The sequence below is a fragment of the Eumetopias jubatus genome, unplaced genomic scaffold (assembly GCF_037043125.1).
Source record: "Eumetopias jubatus isolate StellerSeaLion01/CBP00866 unplaced genomic scaffold, mEumJub1_p1.0 scaffold_9, whole genome shotgun sequence".
Classification (NCBI taxonomy): domain Eukaryota; kingdom Metazoa; phylum Chordata; class Mammalia; order Carnivora; family Otariidae; genus Eumetopias; species Eumetopias jubatus.
Genome location: NW_028274815.1, coordinates 7949673 through 7970276, shown reverse-complemented (window position 1 = coordinate 7970276; position 20604 = coordinate 7949673). Strand labels below are relative to the sequence as shown.

Sequence of the window (20604 nt, the reverse complement as noted above, 5' to 3'; positions counted from 1 at the left end):
CCAGACGCCATAAAGGCTTCCAGGAGCACGTGCTGCCGGGACCAGAGAAGACGGGAGACCCGCCTTTGGGTCTGGCAACGTGAAGGTCCCTTGCTAAGAGCATTTTGGAGGTAAAGAGGGGGACAAAAGCAGACTCCTGAGAAAAGGGGTGAAGAAAGGGGACAAGATCCGATGAATCCTAACTAGCTTTCCAGGCTCAGCTCAGGCCACCACCTCCAGGAAGCCTTCCCTATGGCCCTCTTCCTCTCAAGGCCACTTCACTTTACAGTCACTTAAAGCTGTCCCCACCATGTGAGCCTGGGCACCTCGCCGAGGCGGGACTGTCCTCTGTCACCCCTGCATCCTGGCCCCTCCATGAGCGCTTCAGAAACCCAAGCTCCTCTCTCCCTTTTCAGATCACAGAAGAAAATTCTGAGACTTCCCCCAAACTTTGTTCTCCCGTGCAGTGAACCATTCCTCCCCAACCAATTGTTGTTTGTGTGTTGCTGCGAGCAGATTATTAGTATAATGACGAGAGCTAATATTGCATTAATGCGGTTGTTAGATTATTTGTATTGTCATAGTCATTAACTTGGTGATTACAATTTTGTTTCAATTTCAGCTAGCTCCTTGTGCATTCTGTCAAAACTTCCAGAAACAACGGAATCCAGAACCACATTTCATAACAGACTGAATATCCAATTTACAGAATTTATGGAAATCCGGCCTGCAGTGACCACCCTCCACCAGGAGAAAAAACAAAGAGAGCCACGTACCGACAGGTGAGCGCAGGGCAGGGCCAACCTCCCCACCCTCACACATGGGGAGCTGGTTCTCCAGGCGCCCCCCCCCCAGGCCCTCTGGACCCCCCAGGGCCTCAGGGCAAGAACTGGGTGGTCCTGTGTTCAGAACGGCAGACAAGCAGCACATATCTGCAGGAAGCCATGACCCAGCCTCTGGTAGCACTTTTTCTGGTACACAGGAGGGACAGCTTAGCTAATGTAGATCTCTCCCCAGCCCACATCATGACCCCCGCCCTAGCCCAGGCTGCAAGGCTGGTGAAAAGCCTGGGTTAATGGAATTCATCTGGCTTTTGATCGCTAGGCTTCACAATCATTGTGCTTGAACTAAACACGACCAGCTACATTGCTGATGGCTGAAACTGGCTTGTTGACTGCCAAGAGCCTCATGAGATAGCATTTGAGGCCTTTGGCAGTTGACCCAACTCAGAAACCTCACTACGGTGCCAGAACCAGAGCACAGCTTAGCTTACAGGGAAGACTCACATTAGCCAAGCTCACATGGCTGATGTATAAAACCAGAAGCCATGTTTTTTCATTGACAATGAGCAACTGAGCTGTGACAAGAGCTGGACTATTTTCTCCCAGAGATGCAGTCTTGCCTTCATCTACCACCCTGGGCCTCTCTCTGGACAGGATTACTGGGTTTTCGTGTCCCGAGGCGCCAGGCCTCTGTGTGGCTCTCCTCTCCTGACCCCTGCAGAGGTGAGGCTGTCCTGGCCCCCCATGCTGCTTTAGCTCAGGCTCCGCCTCCCATCACTGCAGCCAAGTTCACTGCCCATTTCCTCTTGACTTCTATTGTAACCCCTCACCTTGGGGCTTTTGGGAAAATCCCAGTAAAGAAAATGGATTGAGCTCATAAACTCCCCTCATTTCAATTTTGCTTTTTATTGAATTCCAGAATTCAAAGCAGTCCCTTTCCCATGGTCAAAGCTCAACGAATCATTACTGAGGGAATGGATGAATGAACTGGCCTGGCTTTTGCACCTCCGTTCTCTCTTCCTGCAGGTAAGCACTTCCCCAGGCGACAAACAGACCCGGTGTGGGCGGTGGGGGCGGGGGGGCTGATGACTCAGGTGTGCCTAATCCCAGAGGAAACACAGCCACCCCCACCCCCACCTTGGACCCCACGGCCAGTCTACCTGTTCTTGGCTCACAGCAGTGCCTCCCCTCCCGTTAGGTCTTACAGGCCTGGGAGCTGTTCTCCCTCTAAGACTGTGCATGTCTCTGTTCCATTATAAGCTGACATGAAATTCAGCTTTGAGTGGTTATATTTCTGAAGTCTAGAGAGGCTCCTTGGGGTGCCTTCAGGTTCTACCCATAGACCCAGGCAGACCCTGGCCAGAACACCCCCGTCCTTGGAAGGCAGTGTGGGGTGGGGGCTTTGGAGTCAGATGGCCTGGTTTAGAAGATTGTCCGTGTGACTTTGGACAAGTTGAACAACCTCTCTGGGCTCAACCTCCTTATCCTTAAAGCAGAGTCTATGTTGTGAGAATCTGGTGGCATAATTATTCCTCTCTGGGGGCATGACAGGGGTCACACAATCCTGGCTCGGCATCGCTCCCGCAGCTGGGGGACTCTGGCTCTGGGAGCGCCCTCTGCTATGACCTTGGGGAAACCCCGTGGGCTGGAGAGGCGGGGAAGGAGGAGGGTGGGCCCAATGGCTGACGCACTGGTTCGAGCTGATTCCAGCTGTGTCTTCTCCACTCCTCTGGGGAAGCCTCGTAGCCGACCGGCTGCACGGATGGAGAAACTGGTACCGTCCATCTGCTGACCACAAACACAGACATGAAAAAACCTGGCAGGAGGAAGTCTCATGGAGCCAGGCTGCAATTTAACACATGACACTCAGATATCCAAAACATTTAGCTTATTTATTCCTCTCTAATATATTTTGCCATTTTCACAAGACTCCACCCCATTGGAGAATGTAAACTTGCTGATTTAAAGAAACCACAACAGATGGGGCCTTGTAGCCTGAACACAGCAGAGGAGCTGGAACCTTCTCCTTCTCCTTTCTGAAGTCAACACAAAGACAGCCACATGCAAAAAATAAACCCCGACTCTTACCTCACACCATATACAAAAGTTAACTAAAAAGTGGCTCATGGGCCTAAATGTAAGTGTTAAAACTACAAAGCTCCTAGAAGAAAACATAGGAGCAAACCCTCATGATCCTACAGTTGGGAAGGATCTCTTAGGGCACACAAAAGCACTAATTATAGAAAGAAAAAAAGCACAGCACACTGGACTTCAGTGAAATTAAAAACCTTTGGAAGATTTTCTGTGCAGAAAATGAAGAGGAAAGGCATAGACTGGAGAAAATATTTACAAATCGTATTTACATATCTAACAAAGGACATGTATCCAGAATATACAAATAATCCTTATGACACAACCTATTAAGACAAAGAATTCGTTGTGTGTGTTGGGGGGGGGGGCGGTTTGTATTTCGTTTTAAGTAGGTTCCTTGCCCAGCGTGGAGCCCACTGCGGGGCTTAAACTCCCGACACTGACATCAAGACCTGAGCTGAGATCAAGAGTTAGATGCTTAGGGCGCCCGGGTGGCTCAGTTGGTTAAGCGACTGCCTTCGGCTCAGGTCATGATCCTGGAGTCCCAGGATCGAGTCCCGCATCGGGCTCCCTGCTCAGCGGGGAGTCTGCTTCTCCCTCTGACCCTCTTCCCTCTCGTGCTCTCTGTCTCTCATTCTCTCTCTCTCAAATAAATAAATAAAATCTTTAAAAAAAAAAAAAAAGAGTTAGATGCTTAACCGGCTGAGCCACCCAGGCTCCTCAAGACAAAGGATTTGACTAGACAGTCAACCAAACAAGATATATGTATGAGAAATAAGCACATGCAAAGAGGCTCAATGTCATCAGTCATCGGTGAAATGTAAATTAAAACTCCAGGTGATACACTGGACACCCACTAGGATGGTTAAACTTTAAGAATGTCCACATGAGGATGTGAAGCAGATAGAACTCTCATGTTGCTCTCACATGCCCTTGGGCACATGAATGGACTGTCACTTGGAAAAGAGTTTGGGAATTTCTTAAAAAATTAAACATACCCCTACTCTTTCACCAGCCCTTCTGCTCGTTGGTATTTACCCAAGAGGAATGAAAGCAAATGTCCCTAAAAGACTTCTACAGGAATGTTCATAGTAGCTTTATTCATAAGAACCAAAAAGGGGGAAAACTCAAATGTCCATCAACAGCTGAATGGATAAGTAAATATGGTGCATCCACGATATGGAATACTACACAGCAATAAAAAGGGACGGACCCTGGTTTTACACCAGTAGATGGATTTCAAAATAATTCCAAGTGAAAGAAGCCAACAAAAGAGAAAATATGCTCTACGACTCCATTTTTTAAAAAGATTTTTTATTTATTTGAAACAGAGAGAGCATGAGCAGGGGGCAGGGGGAAAGAGCAGAGGGAGAGGGAGAAGCAGACTGCCCGTTGAGCAGGGCACCTGATGTGGGGCTCCATCCCAGGACATCAAGCTCATGACCAGAGCTGAAGGCAGACGCTTTACTGAGCCACCTAGGCGCCCCTATAAGACTCTATTTAGATAAAATTCTAACAAATGCAAGCTAACCTACAGTGGCAGAAAGCAGCTAAGGGGTGGCCCGGGGACAGGGTGAGGGTAAGGAGGAACCCAAGAGAGAAATCACAAAGGGGTGAGAACAAACCAGGAGTGACGCAGACATGCATTAGCTTGATGGTTTCATGGGCGTGTACATATGTCAAAGCTTATTAAACAGCACGGGTTAAACATGAACAGCTTATTGTATGTCATTTATACCATAATAAAGCTGGAAAAAAGGAGAAAGAAATCATTCCAGAAAAACAAGGAGAAAATCCCAATAAATTCCAAAAGGCAGCAACAACATAAAACATTCTAGAATCACTGTTCAATTATATTAAAAATAAATGACAAAATCTTGAGGCAGGAAAAGTCTTTAGCTCACGAGTCAGAGAAGTGGTCCAAACCCAAACTGCAGAAGGTCTAGAAATAATAATAATGAAAACCTGCATGTGAGATTCTATAGGAGTCAGCTAAACAAGTCCTCAGAGGAAAATCCATAGTCTTAAAAACTTACATTTAAATAAACAGACCCCCCCCCCCGCCAAAAAGGAAATCAATTAGGTGTCCAAAGTAGGAAGTCAGAAAAAGAACAAAATCAACCTAAGAAAAATAGAACAGAACATGCGTAAGGGTCAAAAGTAACGGATTGGAAAGTCAACCCCTGGGCATCTCCTCACTCTTCCGGTATACCCCTCCCTCCGCCCAGGCTCAAAGTGGGTGCCCTCCCCACCTGTCCTCTTCTCTCCCCTTCTGGGCTCACCAGGCACTCCCTCAACGCCTGCTCCACCCTACCCCACCCCAGTTCTCCTGCCCTCCAAGCCTGGCCCACCTGGGGAGGGAGGGACCAGGAGGTGGGGATGAGCACACACCTGGGGGCGCGGCGGGGGTGTGCACAAACCTGGGGCTGGGGGATGAGCACACACCTGGGGGCGCGGCGGGGGTGTGCACAAACCTGGGGCTGGGGGATGAGCACACCCCTGGGGGCGTGGCGGGGGTGTGCACAAACCTGGGGCTGGGGGATGAGCACACCCCTGGGGGCGTGGCGGGGGTGTGCACAAACCTGGGGCTGGGGGATGAGCACACCCCTGGGGGCGTGGCGGGGGTGTGCACAAACCTAGGGCTGGGGGATGAGCACACACCCAGGGGCAGGGTGTGGGGGGATGAGCATGCACCTGGGCGTAGGGGTAGAGGGATGAGTGCACACACGAGGGAAGGGCGGGGGCGGGGGGGGGTGAGCACACACATGCAGGCAGGGGTGGAGTGGGGGGGACGCCCTCAGGGCTGGCTGCAAGGTGTGGGCTACCAGGCCTCCAGAAGAGGGTCCTTCTCATGCACTGGCTGAATGAACACACCACCCAGCAGAGGCTGGGATGGAAGGCAGATACAAAGGCCACTCGTGCCCCTTCCCAGAGCAGTGGTCCCCAGCTAGCGCGATGTCAGGATTGCCAGGGAGCCTCAAACATGCCAAGGCCCAAGCCCCTCCCCCAGCTACCCAGCTTTCATCTGGGCATGTCCCTCAACTTTGGCCAGCTAGTTGCAAGAACCAGGAGCAACAAGGGAGATGCAGGAGAGAAAGTGACTGTGGGAGCTGGTCTGGAGTTCAAACCCAGCTTCTTGCCAGCTATGCGACTTCAGACCCCTACCTTGACCCCCCTGAGCCTCCTCAAATATAATAAGTGTACCTCCCAGAAGTAGGTGGGGATCAGGGATAAGATACATGACTATTCAGCTCGGCATGGCTACCTAGGAATGTGACGAAGGGGGGCTGTCATCACTGCCTACCCCCCCACCCCAGCTGCATTGATCCTTGCGAGTCGACTGGGCTCCAGGACCACCTGCCACATCTGGGGATTTCAAGTGTGAGCCGGGGGGATGGGGGGGAAGCTGGCCATGTCGACAAGGGTTGCCTTGGATCCACGGTCCCAGCTTCCATGAGACTATTCTGGGTCCAATTCAGAATGCCTGGCTCCTGGCTCAATGGGCTTTGTCCCAAAGATGTAATTTCTATTTTGATTCCATGCGACATTTAATGAAATGACTTTCAGACACCACGCAGCATGTCTGAGTTATGAAAGCACAGCTTTTGGATTCCCCAACACGATACCATCACGGGCCCCTCTCGTTGCTTCAGGGACTGCTCCACGGTTCCTGAAGGGGGTACGCTGAGCCTCCGGATTCGAGGCGCTGCGCACAGCCCCAGGGCCCAAGGCCCACCCCGATGGAAGCCGCCCCATCCGCCGCAGGCCTGGCACTGCCACCCCCGCAGTTTCCCAGCTGGGCAGAGACAGCAGCCTCTGCCCGGGCTTCCTCCCTCCAACCCAGCGCTGTTCAAACTGCAGATCAGAAACGTTCAGGGGGATGGGAAATCAATGCAGAGGGTTGCAAACAGTATTTTTAGAAAAACAAATGAAACAGAATAGAATAGAAAACACTGGAATGCATTGCACATGGCTGGAGTGACTGCGTCCTGGCATCCTGGGAGGCTGTACACGGGTCTTTGTAAAATAAAAGACTTGACAGAATGCAGCTCCAATCCACTCCCTCCAGCCTCTTGGAAGTGCACATCTGATCTGCTTACTCCTCCACTAAAACTCACTGCAGGCTCAGGGACAGAGTTCAAATCCCTCAGTGTGACACTGAAAGCCCCCAAGACCTGGATCCTGTCCACCCTCACCCCCCCACACACACCCAGGAGAGAGCAGGGCCAGGCGGGCCCCCTCGGAGCTCAGCTGACCGAGAGGACCGGACAGGCTGACCTAGTGAGCCGAGTGTGACGTCACTGGGGCCGTCTCCTAGGTGATCCCACGCCACACGCCACCTGCTGACCTCCTCTGGGCCGGGATGACTTCCTAGATTCTAGAGAAGCTAAGGTATAAATATACCTTCTGTTCAAAAGGAAGTAGAAGCCCTACAATTTCTCAACAACTTGGCTATTAAAAATAGGAATTCCACCTACGTGCTGGAACAGTTTGTCGGGGATCACTGAAGGGCCAGAGTCATGAGGTCACTCACATGTTTGGGGCCGAGGAAGCCGCCGGCCTCAAAAGCTAAACGCTGCAAGAAGGCAGGCAGCTGTGTGCAGCTGGAGCCCCAGCTCCAAGGCCCCTGAATCTCTAGAAGCACAGAGAGGCCAAATGGCACGCAGCCAGCATCCCCATAAAACTCACTTCCCACCACACCACGGAAACATCTGGACAAGCACAGGTACCAGAGAAAATTGAAAAAGGAATAAACGGTGCATTAGCAAGTAGACGCAAGACCTCGTCTTGGACCTTGGGAGCACCCAAGGAGATGCCTGGCTTCTCTGAGTCCTCGGAAGGGAGCACAGCCCGGCCCAGAGCCAGGGACACGGGCAGAAGGAAGAGCCAGTATGCCCTGAGGATTCCGCCTTTGGTTGGGGTTCAAGGCCCGGAAGGCCTGCAGCTCAGGGTTATGGGACAGTCTCCAGAAGGCTCTGTGAAGGAGCGGACAGGATGGTCAGTTAGCATCTGCAACCACTCCCAGGTTAGCCAGGCGGCCAGGGGAGAGGAGAAGCTGGGAAGTGAGCCCCATGTACCAACCACCCCCTCATGGGCCAGAGGCTCCAAAGCATCATCTCTCTCTCTTTTTTTAAGATTTTATTTATTTTTGAGAGAGAGAGAGAGAGAGGGAGGGAGGAGCACAAGCAGGAGGGGGTGCGAGGGGCAGTGGGGGAAGCAGGCTCCCGGCTGAGCAGGCAGCCCAACACGGGGCTCGATCCCAGGACCCCGGGATCAGGACCTGAGCTGAAGGCAGATGCTTAACCGACTGAGCCCTCCAGGCGCCCCAAGCATTCTCTCTTTTAATCCCCACTGTCATGACCCTCCTGCTACAGAGCGCAACTTCTCCCGGGGCGGTCACTCACTTGCTCCCGCATCCACTCATTCATTCGATAAACATTTATGAAGAGAATCCAAAGTTCTGTGCCCATGTCGGGGGCTGGCCAAACATCCTGTGGGGACAGCAGACCCCGTCCCCGGCCTCAGGGGGCTCACAACCTGGGGGTTGGGGGGGACGGTCAGCAAAGTGGCAGTCTGGTCCCGTTCTGCACGGCAGACTCAGAGCAGGTACTGCTGCGGGCCAGGGGAGCACAGAGCGCACCCCTAACCCAGCCTGCTAGGGCGGCGGCGGGTGGGGGGGGGGCAGGTAAACTGGTCTCCAGGCTGGCACCCGAAGTGTGTCAGGTGGACAGGCAGCAAGGTCCAGGCATGGTAGGGAGCCGCAGGAACAGTGTGTCTGCAGCCCTGAGGCTCAGGGAGGGTCCGCGTGCGGTCTAGGTGAAGCCAGCGGGGTGCCTGGGCTGGGGCAGATGAGGGCTTCATCTTGAGGAGTGGGGGGGGGCGCCCTGAGGGCTCTAGCAACACAGTGGCACCACCTGATTTGCTTTCTGAAAGATCATTCTGGACAGTGTGTGGATAAGGGACTAGAGGAAGACAGAGTGGGAGTGGGCAGCCTGCCCCTGAGTGTGGCTGTAACCCAGGCAAGGTGGCCCTGGGATCTGCAGGGGGATGGGGCTGCACTGGAGCACCGTCTGGGAGTGGATCGGCAGGGGGCACTGGGGGGCGGTGAGGGCGAAGGGAGGGTGCGAGGCTCCCCCTCCTGACCACACGTGGAATAGCAGAGCCCACACATGAATCTCTGACCTAGCTCCTAGAGGCCGGGGTGCCATTCGCCCAACAGACGACCAGCATATCTGGGGTGCAGTTTGGGGCAGTGTTGGTGGGGCGCCCAAGTGGAGATGTCTAGTTGAATGTTCGGTCTGCAACTCAAAACCTACACTGGGGAGAGCTGCAATTCCACAGACCGGTGTGAAGAGGCCCCAGGGGAAAACCCTGCAGAGCAGAGGAGTGGGGAGCGGGGCGTGGCAGAGGGCGAAGACAGGGAAGGAGACACCCGGAGGAGTAGGTATGGGATCCCCGAGCCAGGGAGCCCAGTGAGAACTGAAGGGGAGCCACAGACACAGGGGGCAGCACGGTGGACATAAAGGTTCAGAGCCACTCTGGAACCAGCCTGCCCCGCTGCCCAGGCTCAAGTACCAGTTCCTCCCCTTGACTGGCTGTGTGACCTCGGGCAAGCGCTCAACCTCTCTGTGCCTTTGGTCCCTCAACTGTGAAGGGATATTGTAAGGGGTGAATGAGTCACTACATGAAAAGGCGAGCACTACATAAATGCTGGGGGAAAGCAAGCAAAGGTCTCAGGCTCTCAGAGACGCAGGGTAGTGGTGAGATGGGGAGGAAGCCACGCGGCGGGAACTAAGGCGGGAAGGGACCCGGGTGGGTGGTAATAGCTGCAGAGATGAAACAGGATGGGGAAAGGGTGTCACCTCCCAAGGAGGCAACACAGGAAGGAGAGAGAAGCCCAGATGTAGTGTCTGGGAAACCCTCCAAGGGGCCGCACCCCTGCGCCCCCCACCCCTGCCTGGTGCGCTGGCAGGGCTGGCTGACTGGTTGCAAATGTCAACCCTACCCGCCCTTCTCCCTCGTCCTCTCCCCCAAATAAAACCGCTCAGGCCCAAACTGAGCTCATCCTTCCAGGACCCTTGGAGCCTCTGACTCCTCTCTCACACACAGGCAACCCCTGATCCGGTCCCACCGGCTGTCTTTCCAGCGCAGGCAGAACTTGGCCTGCTTGCCACCTCCACTCCTGCCCCTCACTACCCTGGCAAGTCTCCACCACCTCTCACCTGGACAGCTGTGACAGCCTCCAAGCACGGCTCCGGCTTCCACTGGTACATGCCAACTGATACCGGACCTACAGAAACAAGAATGCACCTTTGAAAAGGTAAGGCGGATCCCAAACTTCCCATGCTTCTCATTCCACTCAGAATGAAATCCCAACCTGGGCCTACAAGGCCCCACAAGACCCACTGTGCACACACACTCCCCCCTCCGCCCACTGATCCAACCCCAACCCCATCCCTCACTCTGCTCTCACCACACAAAAACAAAAATGTCCCTGCCGCAGGGCCTTTGCACTTGCAATGTCAATGCCTAAAACAAGCTTTCCTCTACTAACCATGTGGTTTGTCCGCCACTTCCTCCTCTAGTTCCTCAGAGCTCTTCCTCGACTACCCACATGAAAAAGCATGAGCCCTTGGCCTGCCACCTCCTTCCTACTTCCATTTCCTTCCCCTGACTTACCGCACCTCAGTTAGTTAGCTGGTTTCCCATGTCCCCCGTCAGTGCACAATCTCCACAAGAGCCCGGGCTTCATCTGCTTTGTGCTTCGTTGTCTCCTTGGCCCCTGAGCAGAGCAGACATATAGTAGGGTGCTCAGTAAACACAAATTAATGGCCTTTCAACCCCACACCTCACCCCTCCTCCCGACTGTTTTCTGTCTTGTGTGCACTACTGTTTCTGGCCCTGGAACAGCACTCCCCCCCCCACCCCTCCTTCTTTCCTTCCCAACAAGAACAGGTAGGGGTCCTTCCCCTGCTCTCTACCCCCTCCCTCCCTAGACCTAATCACACCCTCATCTGTGTGATCTTGGGACACAGGACCCTTAATCGCATGCTCTCTTGACTCCAAGACCAGGCATCAGACACCAGGCCCCCTTCATTCAGACACAAGCAGAAACCATCTATACTCTGAGAGCTGAGGCCTCTGTGGCCTAACGAGGAATGCAAAAGAAGATGGATCCTGCCCACGGGGGTTGACAGTTTCCCCGGGGAGGCCACAAGAATAGAAGGGCCGTCATCCCAGCACAGCCTCACACCTGAGGTCCTGGCTTTGCCACCTGCACACTTAACCCCTGGGCCCAGGAGAATGTCTCATAAGCAGCGGAGCGGGACTTAGCTGGGTCCTCTGGGCTCCGAAGCCCAGGGTTTTCTGAACTGAAAGGGGCTTCAGATCTGGCCCCCTGGCTGGCCGTTTTGGACGGAAGCAACTGGCTCCCGGTTTCCGATGAGATCCTCAGCCTCCCAAGCACCATCCAGAGGTGATTGCAGAGGAGTGGGCGCACACGTGAATCACCAGCACAGCCTTGCGCGGGGCCGTGACGTCTCCGTGACTCAGCCTGCACGCTGCAGGGCACTTCTGGGGACAGCTGCAGGGCTGGCCCAACCCTCCAGGCACTGGGGGGGGGGGGCGGCGGGGCGGGAGGGCACCTGCCATCTGCCCGGGGAGCCGCTGCCTGAGTTGCCACAACCGCTCTTCAATATTTATTACAGGAAAATTAAAACAGAAAAACAGAACAGAAAGAAAAACTGCTCACTCCCACCTCCCTAAGACAACTGTTTTCATTTCTCCATTTGCGATACCTCCTGTTTTTATCCATATGTACACATATTTTTATGTCATTGTAACCACGGTACACATAGAATTTATGTTCTGCTATTTTCATTGTCTGGTATTCTGTAAGCTGCTCTCCATGTGGCTGCATGACCTTCATTTATTTACCGTTTATAATTGACGGGTTAGCACGCCCTTTAGAGATAGGACATAATTCGCACACCCATTCCCCTTTTGCTCAGCATTCAGATTATTTCCAGCTCTAACTCTAACTGGAGATGGAAGGCTGAGTCCCCTTTTAAAGATTTCAAAATGAATGGGACGATGCAGCCATTCGGCGAGCATTGGTGGAGGAGAACCCTCCACCTGCAAAGGGCAAATTGAGAGCAAGTCACAGTGCCTCGCATGCACACTCCACGCAGAGGCACAAATACAAACCCACTGACAGCCAGTGGTCCGCTCACCCCCTGTCCCTGCCCCCACGCCCGGTTCCTAGCCCTTCCATGGCTCCCCATGGCTGCCAGGTCAAGTAGAGGCTCTTCAGCATGGCACCCCAGGTCCTGCCCAACCACTCATTACAATGCTCTTCGATTCCCACCAGATGACTTCTACACCATTGTCCCCCATCCCCAGATACGGGGTGCCCTCTCTTGCCTCAGGGCTTTGCAAACCCAGGTCACCCCTATTCCCGCACATCTGACTCACCCTCCACGGTGCCACTTGGCATCCCCTGGTCTGTGAAACCTTTCCTGCCTCCCCAGGGCCTGGCATCCTCCTCTGTACCCCACAGGGCCCAGGCTGACCATCTGAGCCCTTAGTGCCCTGCACCAGTGGTGTGTTTGTAAATGTTTAATAACCAGCTCTCCAGAAAGGGACGCTGAATTGTAGCACTTACTAATTCCCATGGTGTAAATACTCCCACCAAAGCTGATTCCGAACCACCAAATGCTCAGCAATACACTGTTCTATAGTTATTTCTACCATATGTTCTATAGTTATTTCTACCGTAGAGACATGAGAGGCATGAACAGCCTCAGCAGCACTAATGTGTGGGGAGATAGGGTTTGAGTATTTCCCATATTTCTCTTTCATATAATTCATTTAATTTTAGGCTTACATAATTTACTTTTTAATAATGGCTGTATTTAATAACCAGCGCAGTGTTAGAGCTGAATTGTGTCCCCCTAAAACTCACACGCTGAAGTCCCAACCCCCAATGCCTCAGAATGTGACTGGTTTGGAGATAAGGTGTTTAAGGAGGTAATTGAATTAAAGTAATCATAAGGGTGGGCCCTGATCCAATCTGGCCGGTATCCTTGTAAGAAGCGATAAGGACAGAAAGACAAGAGGGGCGACCGTGTGAGGACACAGGAGACGGCCGTCTGCAAGCCACGCAGAGAGGCCTCGGGAGAAACCAACCCTGCCCACAGCTTGATCTCAGATTTCCAGCCTCCAGAATCGTAAGGAAATAAATTTCTGTTGTTCAAGCTGCCCAGTCTGTGGTAGTTCCTCATGGCAATCCTAGTAAGTTAATATGCTCCCAAAATTCCTATAAATTTAGGAATTTGTTCTCCTGCCCGTGCTTCCTGGCTCCTGCCCGTTATTGACCATCTACCACTTTCCCTTTTCCTGACTTGACTGTGGACCCTCAAGAGCAAGGTCATGTCTCGGAACTTCTGGGTGGCTCAGTCGGTGAAACATCTGCCTTCGGCTCAGGTCATGATCCCAGGGTCCTGGGATCGAGCCCCGCATCGGGCTCCCTGCTCAGTGGGGAGCCTGCTTCTCCCTCTGCCTCTGCCCCTCCCCACTGCTCTCATGCTCGCTCTCTCTCAAAAAATAAATAAATAAAATTAAAATCTTAAAAAAAAAATAAAAAGAGCAAGGTCACATCTCACTCAGAAGTCACCAAGTGCCTTCTGGAAAGATCCAAATAGAAAATATTTTAGCTCTACCTAAATATGGCCAGTCGCCACATTTCTACTCTGCCACATCAGCGTGAAAGCTGCCAGGACGGTACATACATGAGTGTGCTGTGTCCCAGGGAGACCATCTGTGAGGGCTGAAACGTGGGTTCATGTCATTTAGACATGTCACGAAATATTCTGTTGATACATCTTTAAAAATTCTTAGCTCAGAGTCCGTACGAAAACAGGATGTGGACCAGATGTGGCTCCTGGGCCTAGTTTTTTGAGCCACGACCTTCAGTGTGGCCCCTGCAGCCCCCACCCCCAGCACAGGGCCAGGCACAGGAGGAGAGAGGCGAAGTCAATGTTTGATGATCCAGGGATGAAGAAACGAAGGTCAGCCAGCCAGCTCGCAGGCTCTCCAATTCAGCTAGCAAAGACCACTTCCAGGCAATGTCATGAATTTTTCTTTAATGCAGAATTTGTTCTAATATGCAAGGGAAAAAAAGAGCTTTCTGACACATAAATCTCTCCCTGCAAGGTAGACCCATCACCTCTTTGTTGCCTCTAATCTTCTAAATGATCTCTCAGAAATAAACATCTAGCGCTTCTTCCATTAATAATTTCTATTTAATGAGCATCTCAAAAACGTGCCAAATCAAACCTATGATGACAGAACGTCTGATCAGGGGTCACCAGGGGCTGGGAGGGGGAGGGAGCACGGGGAGTACTGCTGACACGCGCGGGGTCTCTTTCTGAAGGTAGAAAAGGGTTCTGAGGTTGACTGTGGTGGTGGTTACACAACTCTGTGAATACATAAGAGCCAGTGAAATGTGCCCTCTGAGTGGGGGAATCGGACGGTCTGTAATGATATCTCAACAAAGCTGTTGAAAAAGATACACCAGGCATTAGTCACCTGATTCTCACAATGACAATTTTTTAGAAATATTTTACCTTTTCATCTCTGCACCCAATGTAGGGCTCGAACCCACAACCCCGAGATCATGTGTGGCAAACTCTACCGACTAAGCCAGCCAGCGCCCCTCACAGTGACAGTTTCTAAGCTGTCCTGTCCCTGCACCGATAGAAACAAACAGGCCCACTGTGGTGTGGAGATACAGCTCAGCGACTGAAACTCAGATCAGCCCAAGGGAGGCCAGGCCAGCCTCAGGCAGGCACTTGTTTGCACACCTTCCAAAGCAAACGTGTCCTGGACCCCTGCACGGGTGGCGCCCCCCCCCCCCAAGTGGAGGGGAGGCACAGTGCACCACACACAGGCAGCTAGTTCCCAAGCTCTTTCTGGACACAGCTGGAACCTTCCTGTTTTCCATCTTCAAGTTCAGTCATTGCTCCCCACCTCGTTACTAAGCCCGAGAATCCAAGTAGCTGTGTGACGCATGACCCCTCCTCAGCCTTCACAGGGCAGTGCAGCCTCTGAAGGCCCACGACCTCATCTGGGAGTCGCAGGCAGAAGCAGGTTGGGAGTGGCTCCCTGGGTCCAAAGCCTGGGCCAGTGACGACTGGGGAGACTCCTGCCCAGATGGGCCACCTGGCCTCGGGGACAGTGGCGAGGCAGAGCTGGACAAGGGGAGCGAGGACACGATCCCCGCTGAGCAGGAGCAGTCTCCTCGGGACCAGAGTGGAGGCCTAGGGTGCCTGTTCTCTCATAAAGGGCTGTGGGTAGTAACAAGAACGTGGCCGTGGGGCCAGGACGCCTGAGTTCCAGCCCTGGCTGGCCACTGTGTTTCTACCTGCGGTCCTCAGCAAGGCCCATGGCCTCCCGGAGCCTCTGGGACGCATCTGTGAAATGGGGCTAATCATTCACGCTCCCCACCCCCACCCCTCCGAGTGGTGGTGGATCCAATGAACTCAGGGCTGTGGGTTCTGTTCGGGTCTGACTTGGTTGCATGTGGCACAAATGTCCTGATTCTATTAGGACTTTATTGGCTTACTTAAGTGAAAAGTCGGGGGAGGAGAATTCAGGCATGGCTGGATTCAGGCAATGAACAAGGTCACAAAGACCCCGTCTTTTCTGAAGACCCGCAGGTCAGCTCTCCTGTCCTGACTGTGGGCTCCTCTTGACAGACACGGCAGCCCCATCCCCTCTGCACCCCGTGGCATCTGGAACAGCAGGGGCTGTGGCCAGGGGGCTTTGGACAGAGGGCAAAAGAGGTCAGTCGGTGGGTGGCCTCTGAAGGAAAAACAAGGCTTTCCAAGGCCCTACCCACTCCTGAACCAACTAGTCAATGCCAGGAGAGACAACAGCTCCCCTCCCACCATCTCCACCCAATTCAGAGTGCAGAATGAAAGGCCTTCTCTGGGGTGCCTGGGTGGCTCATCGGTTAAGCGTCCAACTCTTGGTTTCGGCTCAGGTCATCTCAGGGTCGTGAGACTGAGCCCTGTTTCAGACTCCGCACTCAGTGGGGAGTCTGCTTCAAGATTCTCTCCTTCTGCCCCTTTCTCTCACTCACACTCTCTCTCTCTCAAATACATCTTAAAAACAAAAGAGAGAGAAAGGGCCTTCTCTGGGTCACAGGCAGCCTTGGTCCCGCTCCTATAAACTCTCAGGTCAGGCCACACCTCACAAGGCTCAGCCCGCCCCAAACTGGCCTGACATCCCCACTCAGCAAGTCTTGCCACCTGCCACCACCCAGGCCCCAAGCCCTTGCCTTGTTCATCCCGTTAGTTCATCCCTTTTAGTGTGGCCAAATGGTGCCACTCGCAGCGTTCTCATGTTGTAAACAGCCAATAGGTTACACCTGCCCAGCCCACACTGGGCCCCAAAACCCCCCACCCTGGACACAGGAGGACCAGGCACCTTCTCATGTCTGGTACGAACTCGAAGGAGACAGAAGTTAAAGGCTGGGCTCCAGGTTTGAGCTGCCAACCAACTGCGTATAGACTCAGAGGACTCTCTGAATTTGGCATAAAAGCAAACAGGGACAATGCAAAGCACTAGGAAGGATAAAAAACAGACTGTGACTAAAGAGGATTAGATTAGAACCACAAGACAATCCTCCTTTGGCCACCATGTCCAGCCGCCATCAGACCCTGGGAGGTAAGATAAGGCAATGCCCAAAGACCCTGCAGACAGAGAAGCCATGCGGTCAAGGACAAAGTTACAAACTGCTTCTCCCCAGATCATCCCTCAGGTCCGAACTTCCATTTCCAGTAAGCTTTTTTGCCTTAAAGTCCTTTTTCCTTTTAACACAGTGTCACCCACCCAGGGCTTTCCCCATCCTTCCCACCCTTTCGCATTGTGTTAACTTTCAGAAATAGCTTCTAGCTAGAATTCTTCTCATCGAATCTGAAGCTTCTGTGATTTAACTGGTTTGTGTACCCGCATTTATTGGGCTTATTGATCTTATCAGGATTTCCATTTACCACTCTCTGCTTTTTCTCATCTTTCCTATTAGACCGATCACCTGTTCAGTACCCCTTCTCTGCCACTTTGAAAGTGACACACTCGTGTGTTCTTGTAAGCAGGACTGTAGACTTTTCACAGATCTGGTGAACCCGCTAGCCCGCTCTTATTTACAGCAGGAGGACCTGCCCCCACTGTCTCCCTGCTACGTTGTCCAGTATTCTGGGTCCACTTGATTTTTTTAAGATTTTGTTTATTTGACAGAGAGAGACACAGCGAGAGAGGGAACACAAGCAGGGGGAGGGGGAGAGGGAGAAGCCGGCTTCCTGCAGAGCGGGGAGCCCAATGTGGGGCTCCATCCCAGGACCCCGGGATCATGACCTGAGCTGAAGGCAGACGCTTAACGCCTGAGCCACCCAGTTGCCTGGGTCCACTTGATTTTATCCATGATTAGATTCACTACAAGGCTACCCATTTCTTTGCCTACTACCCTCCTTTTGGTTCAATTTTCTCCTTAAAGTGTATTCTTTAGTCCTTCTTTTGAAGAGGGGGTAGGAATGAACTTTGAAGTCTTACTTCTGATTAAGTTGATTTTCTCAGCATCTCAAGATTTGCTTCCATAACCTTTTGGCTTCGACTGTAGTGCTGTTGAGAATTTCTGCCTAAAAATTACTCCTTTATAGATCTACCATTCCTGTAAACTTGAATGACCTTTGTCCGTATGCTCTGCAGATTCACTACAAATGAGCCTAGGTATGGATTTATTTTCATTTATCTGACTTGGGATGCCTTGCACTTTCTGACTTAGTCACTTCTAAAACATCGTCATTATCTCTTTAAACATTAGCATCCAGTCCCTCACGGTAAGACATCCTTTAACAAGAACACGCACCCCCTTCCATCCTCCACGTTTCTCCCCCATCTACTGGATAATTCCATCAGGTCCCTTCCCATCACCAATTCACCCTCAGTTGTGTCTCCTCCTTCTAAGCATCTTTTTCTTAAGTTCCAAAACCTTTAATTCCAGTTTTATTATAGTCCTAGAAATTGTTGGAAGTTTTTAAAAAATCTGCCCACTTCTTTAGAGTACACTGTTCTTAGGGTTTTCATTTTTTTCCTTCTGATCCCATTATATCATCTATCATCGTAACAGGAAGTTCTTGGAGTTTTAAAGAAATCTTTATTTGTAGAGTGTGTGAGCAGGGAGAGGGGCAGTGGAAGAGAATCCCAAGCAGACTCCCCACAGAGCCAGCTGAGGGACTTTATCTCAGGACCCCAGAGATCACGACCAGAGCTGAAATCAAGAGTCGGACCCTTAACCGACTGAGCCACTCAGGCGCTCCAGTTCTTGGATTTTTTTTAAAACTTTTTTCTTCTTTTCTTAAAGATTCTATTTATTCATTCGACAGAGAGAGACACAGCTAGAGAGGGAAGACAAGCAGGGGGAGCGGGAGAGGGAGAAGCAGGCCTCCTGCCGAGCAGGAGCCTGACGCGGGGCTCCATCCCAGGACCCCAGGACCATGACCCGAGCCGAAGGCAGACGCCCAACGACTGAGCCACCCAATTGGATTTTTATACCCATTATTCCTACATCCATGTGGTTTCCTCCAGTGTTTCCTAATTTGTAAACGTGAACGCCATCTTGGAGGATCACATGCACCCAGGTTGGGGTTATGTATGTCTCTAGCCGACAAACTTGTGAGAGGTGCGGGCCTAGGGTTTTGATTTTTGGAGCCTAGGAAGATGAACAAGCTTATCCTTCCCACCTGGCCAGTGGGATTATTTCCTAGTCCCATCTCACTGGGGGTCCTGGCTTGATAGCAGGTTCAGGTTCTAGCTCCTCCCCTAGTGCAGGTCAATCCCTCCCCTCCAGATCCAAGCGGGTATTTGGTCCCTCAACCCCCAATTTCTCGAAGAGATGAATAACCAACCCCCAGGGCTGCAATGAGCCCAAGCTTTCCCAGTCCCTGTCTTTGTTCCCAGCATCTGAAAATTCCTCTTTCTTAGGAAATCAATACCCACTTAACTTTCGTGATCACTGGCAGGTGTTTGAAGCTGGGAGGGTGTTCAGGTCACCTCAGTCCACTCTCTTGCTGGAACCACTCCAGTCCTTAGAACCAGGCCAAGGGGACTGTGGTTCCTGAAACTTACATCCATAGCGGGTTCAGCTACTCTCATCAGAAAATAACCAGATGTGAGAATCCACTCCCAGGAATGGCAGGGGCCACCACTGATCACATTCTTTCTCAAGTACCCAGAGTGCACCAAAGTAGCCTCCTCTACAGAAGTGTGTGGGGGGGAGGGGAGATGATGGGGTGTGCTGTCAGCTTTCTCTTGGAACAGGCCAAGCCATACATAACAATCCTGTTCCCTCAAAGCTACAGCCGCTCCGTATTGCAACCGTATTGCTATGCAGAATTAAACCACTATCAGGATCTCCAGACCAACAACGACAGAGCTATGCATCCGCACTAGCACACGAACAGCCAGTCAGCTCCCTGGCCCGACGGCCTTAACAAATACCCATCCAGTTCCAGCTGTGCAAGGAGCCAGCACCCAAGTCAGATCACAGGCAGACAATTCTGACTGCGTGACTTAACCACACTCAGCTGATGCAGGTCCAGTAAGTGAAGTACGGGAAGCGTGTTCTGGGGCGGGCAGCCCGCACAGGGGGATGGCAGGTGTAGCAGACTGTAGGGGGCCCACAGGGAGGCTGTTCGGAGTTGATCCTGACAGCATGGCTGCCCCAACACCCCCACTGGGTCTGCCATCAACCTGACATCACAAATCAAATGACATTCAGCGAGCCCTTGGGGTATAAAGGCAAAGATCTCTGCTAGGTTCCTCTAAGACAGAACACACCTGCTCCCCAGACATTACCCACCCCAAAATACTCCGCTCCAATTCATTTCCTCATTCACCAGGGCCTGATCCTCGGGGGCCTCATGCGAAGACAGGGATGGATACAGACGTGGGTGCCCCTTCCACGTGAGCCTTTATAGGAAGAGCAGGGAGGGAATCTGGATTAGCCCCCCATCCCCCTCCTCCTCCACAGAGAAACAAGGTCACCCCCGGCCCTGGCACCGACACCTCTCCTAAATGCTCCCGTCCACCTCAAGTTCTCCGCTGCTCGTTCCCTGCTCTGGCTCACTGTCTAACAGGTTCACTCACGCATCAGCTCCCTCCTTGAGAACGTAAGCCGCACAGGGACGGCCAGGCCCCCAGCCGCACCTCCAACACCTCAGAACGGTGCCTGCCCGGCAGCTGGTCGTCACAGATACCTGCATATCGAAAGTAGCAGGATATACAAGGTAAGGATTTCAAAAAGGCTTTAGGAAGGTGGGCCAGGAAAGGCCATTTACAGAGAAAGGGGCCAATCCAAGCCCATAAAGAAGTCCACGCAGCTCAATTTGATGAGGAAGAGCAAAGCTGGGAAGACCCTTAGCCCCATCTGGTCCCCAGCCCCATCGTTTAACAGCTGGGAAAACGGAGGCCGGGTAGCGGCTCGCCCAGCGGTGTTGGGAAGTTAAGCCCCCTTGACCCTGGCCCACAAACTCCAAGAGAAGCACAGGGCACGCTTTTGTTCATCACCTCTCAGGCATTAGCCAAGTCCCCTCCCCCAAATGGATGAAAAGCAAATGAACGCATACACCTTCATGAAAAAGACTTTCTCGTTTTTTCTTCCTAAACTGAAATGCAAATTAATTTATCAAGG

At 52.4% G+C, this 20604-nt stretch overlaps 1 long non-coding RNA gene across 3 annotated transcripts; it reads right to left on the bottom strand.

Annotated features, from left to right (window-relative positions):
• Positions 1-1648: 1648 nt before the first annotated feature.
• LOC114205924 (uncharacterized) lies at positions 1649-20386 on the bottom strand. 3 transcript variants are annotated; one of them, XR_015768894.1, is made up of 4 exons: positions 20061-20386; positions 10533-10635; positions 10076-10143; positions 1649-2546 (listed from the first exon to the last, which is right to left on the bottom strand). It is a non-coding gene; the product is annotated as an uncharacterized LOC114205924 (long non-coding RNA). The 3 variants fall into 3 exon arrangements; XR_003608497.1 differs by having other exon boundaries at positions 10538-10635; XR_003608498.2 differs by lacking the exon at positions 1649-2546 and adding an exon at positions 4196-4794 and having other exon boundaries at positions 10538-10635.
• Positions 20387-20604: the final 218 nt, after the last annotated feature.